Below are 12,784 nucleotides of genomic sequence, written 5' to 3' on the forward strand. Positions count from 1 at the left end.
AATAGAGAAAATCTCTGGTCTTGCCCAAAAAAAAATGAAATATAAATGTTGCATCAAATATTTTTGTAATTATATTCAATCTAACTAACTAGATGGATTTTATATACATTTTATTGTCTAGAGTATTGCCTCATGGTCTAACTCATGAACCTTCTAAAGAGTCTTATTATATGGTTTTCCTCCATATTTGATCAAGTGGACATTTGACATGACAACAAGGTTTGAATAATGCAGAATCTTCATCTATGTTTACCAATCCTTGAATAACCAAAAGTTAGAGTTCTTCATAGAATATCGTCTAAGCCATGTACCGGTTACAACCATCACACCTATATGGTACTCTAAACCTTCACCATCTATAATCAAGTGATCCAATTTTTTTCTTGGACATAATGAAACAAATAATAATCTTTCCCTTCTTTATTGTCTTTAGTTATAAAAATAACAAAAACATGGCCTGCAATGATAAATGTACATAATGTGCTCATTAATTTAGGAAATACTAAGGTAGAAGTTATAAAATTACATATTGAATGTGTGTATGTATGTATGTATATTGCACTAGATCAAACAAGCAGTCAAAGTCAATGGATGAATCCATCTCTACCAATTCCAATGCTTGTGGGGGACGATAGGTGTCAATTGGGTCCAAAACCCATATATCCCATTTGTCCACCCATTCAGTCAACTCACACTCATCCCAATTTTTCTTTTCACATGATGGTGAAAGCATGTCATTTTTTTTGTGTGGATACTCCTTGAACTTGCATCAGAGCTTCTAAAAGAGTGCAACTAACTTGATCATGTCAATGTGCAACAATCTTCATATGGTGCAATGTTATTAATATCTATCAACCAAAAAAATCTACCAACCATAGACTCACCTAGATCCATTGTAGCATTAGACTATTGGATGATGAATTTTATGTCTATCAATGTTTCTTTGTCTTTTTAATTCAATTCTTCATAAGCTTAGGCTCTTTTGATGCATGCTCCTGCACCATCATGCTCTCCCTTTCCATGACCAACCTCTATAAAATTTCACATATATTGAATTATAGACAACCTATGCATCCTGGTCAATCAATAGAACATCCATGCATTCTTGAATTGAGATGCACAATTGTCTAAACAAATGATGTTCTAGCGATATGGTATGCCTCTATTAGCCAAATCATCATAAAATAGCTGAAAACAACCATGTACAAACTCCATAGAATGTGATTGATCATTACTAATATAAAAGTGGTAATCCCTCAATATCTTACTATTATCCTTTTTACTTGTAGGTGAATGCATGAATTTGATGTGAATAAATATGAAAATATGTTAAGAATTATAACACTTTGCTTGCACTTCATTTTGTGGTTGTAGTGTGTAGTTCTCTGTGAAGTCTACAACCAAAACAATGGTATCCAATAGAAATGTATCCTCACACAACTTGAATTGAAAATCCAACCATCAAGCTCTATGTGTATGCCTTGCATACTCATAAATAATCTTTTCACAAAAAAAATCTTAATGAACTCATACATTGGAATCTTTTCAATCATTAAGTCACATCTTTTACCTTGTTTCCCATCTTTTAGAGCATATGTCACTATCTTATATTTTTCATAATCTACTATTTGATTTCCAATTTCATGTGTACTATCCATATATTCAAAAGTTGATAACAGATGCAAAGAACCACAAAATAAGCATGTACCATCCAAGCATGACAACTTGTAAAATTGTTGATTGTCTCCTATTTGACATAAAATGTTGAATATGAATTTTCTTGAAGATCTCTTCCATATTGATTGATATTGTTGAGCATTCCTATTTGACATAAAATTATTGACCATCCCCTACCTGTAAAATTATTGACCATCCCATATTTGACATAAATTGTCTCTTCACTATTTTATGTCAAAATGTTATTATAAATATCAATCAAAGACTTTGATATTCTAAAATGAATTCTAGAAGGTGTTATAATCTTTTCCATTCCCTCAACATTTTTAAGATCAACATAAGGTTGAAAGAATTGCTTACCTTGAACCAAAGATTATGTGCCTTGGCAATAAGATGCAAAATATGGAATATCACCTACTTGATATGTTGATGTTGTGCCTTCAACATGATATAATGAAGTGTGTACATCGTCAGACGTAGAAATTTGGTGTCTCTTCAACATGCGATGATGATATGACTCCAAAATTGGAAGATGGTGTAGCTTCACAATTCAATTGTCTTCTTAAGTATAAGAGTCTCATTCATTCTCTTTGTCTTTCCAATTCTTCCTCTTTGTTTCTTTGTATTGGTGGTTCGTATTCCTCTTTGAAAGATAATTCTTCATTATTGCATTACAATTTTCTTTTATTCACATAGTAATTTCATTTTATCTCTTTTAATTTCCAAATATCTCTTCCTCTCTTCCATTGTTTGAGTTTTTTTTTTCTTCTTTGGTATGATGATGATTTCTACATGTCAAATTATTAAAACATCCAAATTACTTACAATTTGTAAATAACATATCATTCAAATATGTATTCAAATTACAATTATTTCAATGAATACACAATATACATTAAACAACTTGTAAAATTATAATTAATTATTCATACATTAAAATTTCTAACCATTTCCAAATAACAATTCATTCAAACATACAAATTTCAATGAATTCACTATATATTAAACTTGTCAAATTATAATGAAATTTATCTCCATAGTAACAAAGAATATTTAAAAAGGAAAGCACTAACCTTTTCTATACAAAGAATATTCAAAAACCCTTCAAATAGTGTATCCAATGATTGAATTTGGTGTTTGCTAGCTTCCAATACCATGAAATTCGTGTTTTTTTTCAAAACACAAAATAGACAAAAATGAAGAATATGGGTCAGTAGGGACCCAAACTTTCCTTGTAACCATTTTTTAGTGTTTTCACATACTGCATACATACTATGTGAACTCTCTCTCTCTCTCTCTCTCTCTCTCTCTCTCTCTCTCTCTCTCTCTCTCTCTCTCTCTCTCTCTCTCTCTCTCTCCCCTAATCTCTTGATTTGCATCTCTACTTCTCTCTCACTCTCTCTCTATCTCTTCATCCTATCCCGTGCTCTTTTGCCATCCCTTTCTCTCTCCATCCTCTTTTTTTCCCTACTCTCTCCCCATCCTCTCTCTCTACATCCTATCCCTTAGTCTCTCCTCATCCTTTACTCTTTCTCACTCTCTACCCTATCTCCCTCTCTCTTTCATTCTCTCCCCATCCATCCTCTACATTGAAATACAAGGCCTACAAAGTGAATGTGTGCTATGTAAGCCTTGAATTTAAAAAAAATGTCTTGCATTATGTGCACATGCTATATAAAGCATTGAATTAAACCAAACCTAAGGCTCCAATTTTCCTTGGGGATCCAACCCAGAGGTTTGGAGGCTCTAAATAGGTGTGAGATGTTTTTTGCAACAAGCATACAAAAAATGCTTGAGTTTTCTTCTTTGCTCTCCTTCAGGTTTCCTTGTGATTGAGTATTGATAAAATCAAGTTACATGATATTGTAGATATTTGTACTAGCTATATGACCATATAATTTATTTCCAAGTCATACTATTTCAAGCCTTTCAACTATAATGTCTTTTGAAAGTATGTTCATTTTCTCTCAAAAACCAGCATGGGGTGTAGAGCTTAGCTCATTCATTGATTTTGTAACAAGTTAGTTATTTAGAAACTAGACTCCACTCTACACACTTTGAAAAAATGTTTTAATTTTATATTATTTTTCAATAACTTCTAGGGGGAGCACATATATTTCATGTTTTTGGGATGTGCCCACTTACAAAATTCATTAAAAAAATACACATTATAAAATTACTTGAAAACATGGGATAAACTATATAGCGTTAAGTAGCTTTTGACTATAGCGATTAAAGGATTTCAAAAAAAAGTTAAAATTTTAGGGGGGGGGGGGGGGTGGGCGCCACACTTTGCACTATGTTATGTTTTTTCTAAAAAAATAATGCCACTTTTTGTGGCCCCCTTTTTTGAGGGCTTAAAACTAAACCATTTGAAAAAAAGTTAATAGTTTAGAAACTAGATTCAAAGGACTACTACTTTTGTTTTTTTCATATCTTACAATTTTGAGTGTAACTATCTTCAAATTCTTGTCGAAGTTCAGAAATTGCTGATTTTAGGAAAAAGTGGCCACTTGTACCCCCCTTTTGGCACCACAACTTGGTGCACTTACCCTAAAATCCTTCTTACCCATTAAATGAGCATTTGATTAATATTTTCTGTGACAACTATAGATTCCTAAATGAACAAACATGTTCATAGGTCTAGACACATATGCATGATGAATCCAAATTTACCAAATACCAAAGGGTTAAAATAATAATAAAAGATACATCGCCCATACAGGGATTTTTTGGCTCAATATAAAATGTTTGATCACCAACTCCATATGTCGCTACCAAGGATATAAGCTTAGTAGAATAAATGAACACAATCAAGTGTACATGCACAATAATAATAGTCAAAGCAACAATTACGTGGAATCACGTAATTAAAGCATCTAATTAATTTCATTTAAATAACCCATTTTGCATAAATTATTGAAATGAACAAGGTAAATATATGTAGCACATTATTCCATGAATCTAATATGGATATCTCACTTTATAATTATTTAAGCATTTTAATAGTGAAATTAATAATAATTACTCAACATAAATGACAATATAGATATTTAAGTCAACAAGATCAAACACATGAGTAAACACTGTTGCACAAACCTAGTCAAGTGTAATAGGATAATAATACATAATGCAATCACTGCACACATTTCAAGGTAATCACATAACAACACTGCAATACCAAATCAATCTATGAAACCACTAGCACAAACCTCAGTAAGTCATCTAACACATCATAAACACATGAATTAGGTATAGGTATGAATTAATCTTGTTGATACAATAACATAAACAAATCACCCCAAGGGTGTTGACCACTCATGGGTCCTAACATAGTCACTCACAAAGAAAGAGCATCAAGGTTACATCCATTAGGATCACATGTAGGAATCAAATGGGAGTGGCACTACATATTGGCTAGGAAATTTCTTGATGACTAGATTAACAATACTAAGGGTAAAAAGATGGGTATTTTGGTTAGCTTTAGCTAGATGATTCAAAGAGGGCTTTTTGTAATTTTCTTTAAAAATCATGAAATGCAAGAAAAATCTCTAAAAGAGAAAATTGGTTTGTAGGGAAAAAAAATGTAATGTCATTCCTTGGTCTCCTAAGAATATGACTAATGACCTTCTTTCTCGTGCTTCTCCTTTCTAGGTAGAGATGAAAAGTGTTAATCTTGAGTTTTGGCCATTCATTCCTTTAATATTAAAACCCATAGGAGTTTTTCTACATGTTGAAGACCATAAGGTCACTCTTCCTCATCTCAATACTAGAAACTTGATTTCCATTAATCTAGATGTTGTTCTTCCTAAAAGAATTTTAGTCAATTTTGAATCTAAGTCTTTTAGTTGGGACTTGGTGAAATTGGGGATCTTGGGGATTTTTTTCACTATAAATTTAATGGACATAATGGGAAATATTCTCCATCTCTTAAGAACATCTAGAAATAATTTTCTATCTCAAACCCTAAATCAGGTGATTCTCTCCCCAAGGAGAACTTAGTTGATAAATGCACTCATAATTTTGACAAGTTAAACCATAATGAGTTAAGCCTTGTTCAATAGACTAAGAATTTAAGTGGTGACAAAGAAACCACAAATAAGACTTTGAAGATTTTTCTTTCTCTTATTAATCCCTTATTTGAGGAAGAGTTTTAGGTTAGACCAGCTAGTTCTGTTGTAGTTTGGAAACCCCAAACCCCATTTCTTGTCAACCTAATCAAATGCATGTTGAGAGAGACAAGGTCAATCCTATCAATGCCCAAGTCTTAAATTCTCAAAAACTTTCTCTAGCTAGTATCAATTCTAAGTCTATGCAAGACAAGACTAGCACTATGTAGGCTATTGAAGAAACAAGGATCTCTAGTGGTACCCCTTCCCATATTTTGGAGAACTGCACCAAGACTCCCAATAATACTACAATTTGTAATGTTGTAGGAGGAAATGATGATGGTTTTACTGAGGTGGTTGGAAAGGAAAAAAGAAAAACTTATGAGAGATATAATAGCAATAAGATCATTAAAAAACAATATAAAATGAAGAGCTCAAACATTCCTTCTTACTTCAATAGAATCTACAGTAAACCCCTCCCCCCCCCCCCCCCACCATAAGAAAAATGAATAGTAATGAAGTTAAATGTTCCCATTTGGAATATTAGAGGGCTGGAAATGCCTGACATAAAGTATGTGGTCAGAAATAGGTGTAATAAGATTCACAAAAAAGACTTTATTCGTCTCCAAGAAATTAAAATCACTAGTTTTCATGCATCCAATACTCTTAGTTTTTTTGGAATAAAGCCTCTAATTTTAATTTTGGTCATGACAGAGGTAAAGGGGGATTGGCTATCTTAATTGGACCTTAATGGGAAAATATAATCATTAGCACGAGGGCCTCTCCCTGTCATAGAGCTATTTGGATCACCTTCAAACTCCATTAACACATTATTGGCCTTTGTAAAATTTATGCCCCTAATGATTATAGAGAGAGATCTACCCTTTGGGACTAAATTTTTGAGAATCTTCCTAATACATTTTGGATTCTCACTAGAGACTTAAATATGGTTGAATGCAAATCTGATAAGGTAGGAGGAAATAAAATTGAATGAAAAGGTAATGAGCTTTATTTTTGGAACAAGATGAAGAGAAAACTTAATATAGTTGATCCTTTCTCTAGAATGAAGAATGATTACAATAGAATTTGGTATACTTGCTATAATAATCAATCTAATAAAAGGAGAATTTATTTTAGACTAGATAGATTGTACTTAAATTCTACTCTTCTTGGGTCTGACTAGTCTAATGATAATAACCATATATGTTCTCAACCTGCTAGCATTTCAAACTATTCCCCATCCAAGCTTGCAGCATAATCAAAGATATTAATTATGTGATTGGTTTCCAAAGATCCAAGAATTCTTTTAAGCTTAATACTTCCCTGCTATAAAATGAGGAATCCTTGGATGTCATTAGAACTATTACTATCCTCTCTAAATTTTGTTCTAATAAGTGCAATCCTAGAAGTAAGTGGGAACAATTAGTTGAAGTGTGGGGGAATATGTTTCAGTTGATAGGAACCAAAGAGGCTATCGATAGAAACTAAAATGAAAACTATTTTAACAAAGAACTTAATAACATTGAAAAAGAGCTCCAATCCAAAAGAGATGATCAAACTCTAATTAATAATCTCATTCACACTAAATTCCAACCTAGAAAAGCTCAAAATTACAAAGTTCAAGGCTAGAAGCTTAGATAAAAGGCCAAATGGATCAAGGAAGGAGATAGAGGCACTTGATATTTCTTCAATTTGATTAAATACAAACAACGTAGAGAAGAAATTAAAGGAATTCAAAATGAAAATGCATTCACTGATAATTCCACCAAAATCCTAAATACTTTTGTGCAGTTTTATACTAATTTCTTTGCCTCAAAAGTTAATTACATGAATAACTCTACTTTGAATTGTTGTATTAAACTCATTCATAAAAAATTTAGTTAGAGCCAATTTAATCTGCTTCAAAAAAGTATTGATATTAGAGAAATTGAGGAATTCATTGCCTCAATGGTCAATGGGAAGTCATTGGGACTTGATGGTCTTCCAATTGAATTTTATAAGTCCAATGAAGACTGGATCTCTATCGTATTACTTGAGTTTTATGATTATTCTTATGAAATTGGCACTTATTTGGAGATGTCTCTTTGGTTCAAAGCTAGAGACCTATAACTCTACTTAATATCTCTTATAAAATAATTACTAAAATTTTGGCTAGAAGAGTTTCAAATATTCTTTTCAATATTATCTCCAAGGCTTAGACTTGATATATAAAGGGAAGATACATTTTAGATAACCTTCTAACCAGTTGGGAGGCTATGCAATGGGTCAAAAGTAATGAGAAAGATGTCTCCATGGTTATGTTGGATTTTGAAATGGCTTATGCTAAAATTGTGTGGGGTTTTGTGGTTGAAATGTTAAAGGCCTTTGGATTTCATCCTTATTACTCCACATGGGTCAATATTCTTTTCATGGATTCAAATATTATCATTAATGTTAATGGTGTACTTTCTGATCCTATCTCCCTGTGTAGATCCATAAGAAAAAGATGCCCCTTGGCTCCTACTTTGTTTATTATTGTCACTGATGCATTATCTTATATTCTTAGAAGCACCCATGTTGTTGCTCCTGTCAAAGGTTGAACTTTTCCTAACAATGAAGATCTCCTTATTGAACAATTTATTGATGATACTACCTTGTTTATAGATATGAATGAAGATAACTTTGAGAACATTCTTGATAGAATTCAATTATTTTTCTTAGCTTATGGGGCAAAGGTTTCTCCCATGAAGTCCATTCTTCTAGGGTGGGAAGATACTCCTCTTGATTGACTTAATAACAAGGGCTAGAAATGGAAAGGGTCTAATGAAATTGTGAGATACTTGGGAATTTCTTTTTCTTTAAATCCCTCTACCAAAGAAATGTAGAACTAGATCTTTCAAAATGTAGAGAAAAAACATATTAAGTGGAAAATTCATATGTTATCTATTGTAGGGAGGGCTCAAATAAAAAATCCTTTCTTCCCATCTAGTTTATTACTCCTCAACTTGAATATTAGCTAACTATCAATCGAACAAGTTGGAAAAAAATTTGAAAGACTTTAGTCTGATGGTATTGACAATAAGAAAAGACATTGTGTGAAATAGGACTAGTGTTGTTCTCCAAAAAATATGGGGGTTGGGGGGTGGGGGGAGGGGGGAGGGGGAGGTGGCTCAATCTTAAAGATTTAAAAGTGTAAGGCCTAGCTCTTGCCTCCAAATGGATTATTAAAGCCTTGGATGGGAATGAACCTTGGAAAATTCTTATTAAAAATATTATTACTATGTCTTTTATCGAAAAAGGTAAATATTGGTATAATACTCCTCTTCTTGACATTGTTTTTGGAGACTTTGACATTAAAAAAAATTGGTTCCAAGGTTTTCTCTTCCATTTGCAAAGTCTGGTGCAATGTTATATCCTCAATTTGCAATAGGTCTACTATGGGGAAAACCCATACTATGATGTGATGAATAGAGCTATTTGGTGGGGCACTAGCCTTAACAACAAACCCCTTTCTCTAACTCAATGTTGCTCTGGTAAAAGATGGTATAATGCAAGTATCTATTTTATTTGAGATATTATGGTTGACAAGCATTTAGGGTCTTAGAAGGTAATTTGCAAAATTTTTAACATTCCAAAATCTCAATTTAAGAAAATGTATACTCTTACCTCCAAGGCAATGGGTAATTTTTTTTTGGGTACTATTCTTAGCTCTAAATAGTGGCTAGATTAGATCAAATGGATGGATGACAATAATTTTAAGAGTTTCTTTTACAAGAACATTTATAATATGCTTAAACATAATGAACACATCATTATATAATAAAACTTGTTTGGGTTTTAATTGGGATATTTCTAGATGGCACTTTATTTTTAATTTTTTTTGACATTCCCCTATTAATCCTAAATTTATTCCCCTATTGAGCCTAAAGTTGTGTATTTTGGATGGATACTCCTTAAAAAACTTGTCATTGAATCTATTCTTTCTTCTTGTGGTATTCAACCTATTATTTTTTCTTTTTGTAACTACCAAGAAACTATTGAGCATCTATTTTTTGAATTCCTTTTTTCCATAAGACTATGGTCAATGTTTTTTGGTCATCCCATCAAGTTTAATTGTAATTATGGTTTCTCCTAGCATGGAATTCATGTAGGCTTTATTCCAAACTTTAATTTTAATTTAAATAGATTCTAATTTTTTCAAACTGTTGAAATTATGTGGACCATTTGGACAAAAGGAATAAGGAGATTTTTCCAAACAAAAAATAGGAACTTACTAAGTTTAACTTTAAACTCACACATTTCTATATTGTTTCTCAAGTTATAGCTACCATTGAGGTGCCAAAGGAAAGATTCTAATGAATTACTTAAAGAATGAGCCATGATTATCTTCAAAAGAGAAATTCATGACTATAAGGAAATGGATATTGAGAAGATGCTTACAAATAATAGTGGAACTAAGACTCAAGAGAAGTAGAGCTAATGAATTGGATGTTGGTTAGAGGTTTGACAACAAAGGTGGTAATGAGAGGCAAGGGGAACATAAGCTTACTTAATCTAGCAGAGTAGACTAATGATATTAATCCTTATGACACCAACACCCTAGACCATTTCAATAGTGAGAGAATGAAATATGGTGAAAGGGAAAATTTTGATGGCTTTAACTATAGGTTCAACTGGCACAAAAACTATATTATTCAGAATAAGTGGACTAATGAATGTTAAAGCTGATTTTTTTGTTGTTTTAGTGATTATAAAAAGGAATTTTATGTTGTATATTTGATACTATCTTAGTCAACCTCAAGTAATATTTTGTTGACTCCTTTCTATATTGTACTTCTCTCTTGTTATCAAACTATTTTTATAGATAAAATATGATAAACTACTCAAATCTATCACCAAATTGTCTTTGATTCATTCTCCTCAAGTTCTTTAAGTTATGATAAGAGCAATGGGTATTGAAATCCACCTTTTATCCCTTCAATTTTCTTTATTTTATCATTTAATTCCATTCATGCCCTAATTGCCAAATAGATGATAAAAATTAGTAAATCAAAAAATCTTTCACAATCATCAATATATTAATAACTTTGCACGTGATCCAAGATGTAGCATTTTAGGATCAATTTTTCACCTATTCTTAATACACCATCAAGAAATGATGTCATATTATAGGGTCTTCAGATTTTCCATTTTATTCTCCCCATTAGGTCTTTGACCTACTAAGGTTTCCAATAAAAAATTCACACCAATGGCTAGTGCTATCTATCTAATTGAGTCAATATTTTCTTTCCTAAACCATGTCTTCTCCATTTCATCATTAACATCAATCATATCAATTTCATTTCTTTAATATAATTATTCACATTGTTCTTCTTAATCAAACTATTCATTCTTGTCCTATGATATCTATATCTCCAACTCTTAGCAATATGCCCATAACTATTGCATTCATAACAAACAACATTATGATTTACATACCTTTGGTAATTTAGATGTATCATCAACCTTCAATTCCTTGAAACATATCCAAAGTTATTGAATTTTTAGCATGTAGGGTTCCTCTATTTGCACTAGGTTTAACATCTTATCTAAATCTAACTTTGTATTCTTTATCTATCTCTATCCCTACTACTAGCATGTGAAATAATATTTAGAAAAAGGGTGTAGAATTTTTTGAAATAAATTATTCAATTGTATGGTGTCATTGATGTTACACAAATGTCACACTCTATTGCTAGTAGTAACCAAGCTCAAAAGACACCAGTATCAACCAAGCAAGATTCATAATGTACCAAGTTTACAGATCTAGTGTAAATTGAGTTAGGTCAATCAATGAAGGATTTGTCGATCTTAGATTGGTTTTGACTAATGAGTGTCTACACACTTATGTCATTTACTTATTTCATGTCAAACAAGTAATATATGTTGAGCATATAACATGTATATATAGAGCATTCCAAGTCCACAGTGAGTGTCGAGCCACTCATGTGCTGAGTCACTCAAGTGTCAAATAGATAATGTATGTTGAGTGATTTAGGAGCCGAGTAAGCAGAACATGTTGAGTGGCATAGATGTTGAGTCATAGAAAATAATTCAGTATATGTCGAGCATCAGAGACTTCAAATGTCGAGTAAGATAGTTTTGACATAATTATTTGTAATGGCACAAAAAACTATGTAAACTATTTTTGAGTCAACTTAAAGATTAATTTATGATATTTTAGAGATAAGGATGAATCTTAAGTTGGATTCCTAATGCAATTACATGCACCCAATCAAAAAAAGAGAAGGTTTAAGTAGTAAATGGATGAATCACAGTTGTTGATTCATACCTAACCCTAAGTCACCTATGTCTTCTTAAGGAGGAAAAACCCTAAACTTCATATGAATGTGGAAGGAGCGAAGAGAGAAGTTTGCATGCACAAATAGAGCAGTCATGGTGACTAAGGAATTATGATCTGAGATTGCATTGTAGAATTAGTTAAAGGAGAATAGAGGAAGAGAAGAGGATACAATAGAGAGACATCTGATCAAGAAGGATCAAGAACATATCAGTTTAGAGGTGATATATTATCAAGAAACCAAGTATTAATCGTAGGATCATTGTTGAATCATTCTAGCAGTTGAATCAGTCAAATCTCTTGATAGAGTAGTCCTAACAAGCTGTATTGAAATCCTTCAATAGGGTACTTACTTAATTGTGAGTTAAAGTCCTTTAGCAAGGCACACTTCTAATAGGGTGTTGAAATCCTCTAACAAGGTGAGACCTAACAATCTTTGTAAGCCTTTAACATGGTAGATCATGTCTCATGATCAAACATTGTAACCTTCATTGGATATACTTTATTACTATAGTAGTGAAGATTTGTGGGTGTCATCCCCACCCCACTTTTGCCTTCTCATTGGAGGGTTTCTTGGTAATCATATTTGGTGTCATATGTGTGTGAATGCTTATATGTTTACATGATTTATATGTGCATGCTTTACATGGTATTTTAGTTTACTTAGTGAATATACGAG

The sequence above is a fragment of the Cupressus sempervirens genome, chromosome 9, assembly GCF_028749045.1.
Source record: "Cupressus sempervirens isolate cs-2001-9-10 chromosome 9, ASM2874904v1, whole genome shotgun sequence".
Lineage (NCBI taxonomy): Eukaryota > Viridiplantae > Streptophyta > Pinopsida > Cupressales > Cupressaceae > Cupressus > Cupressus sempervirens.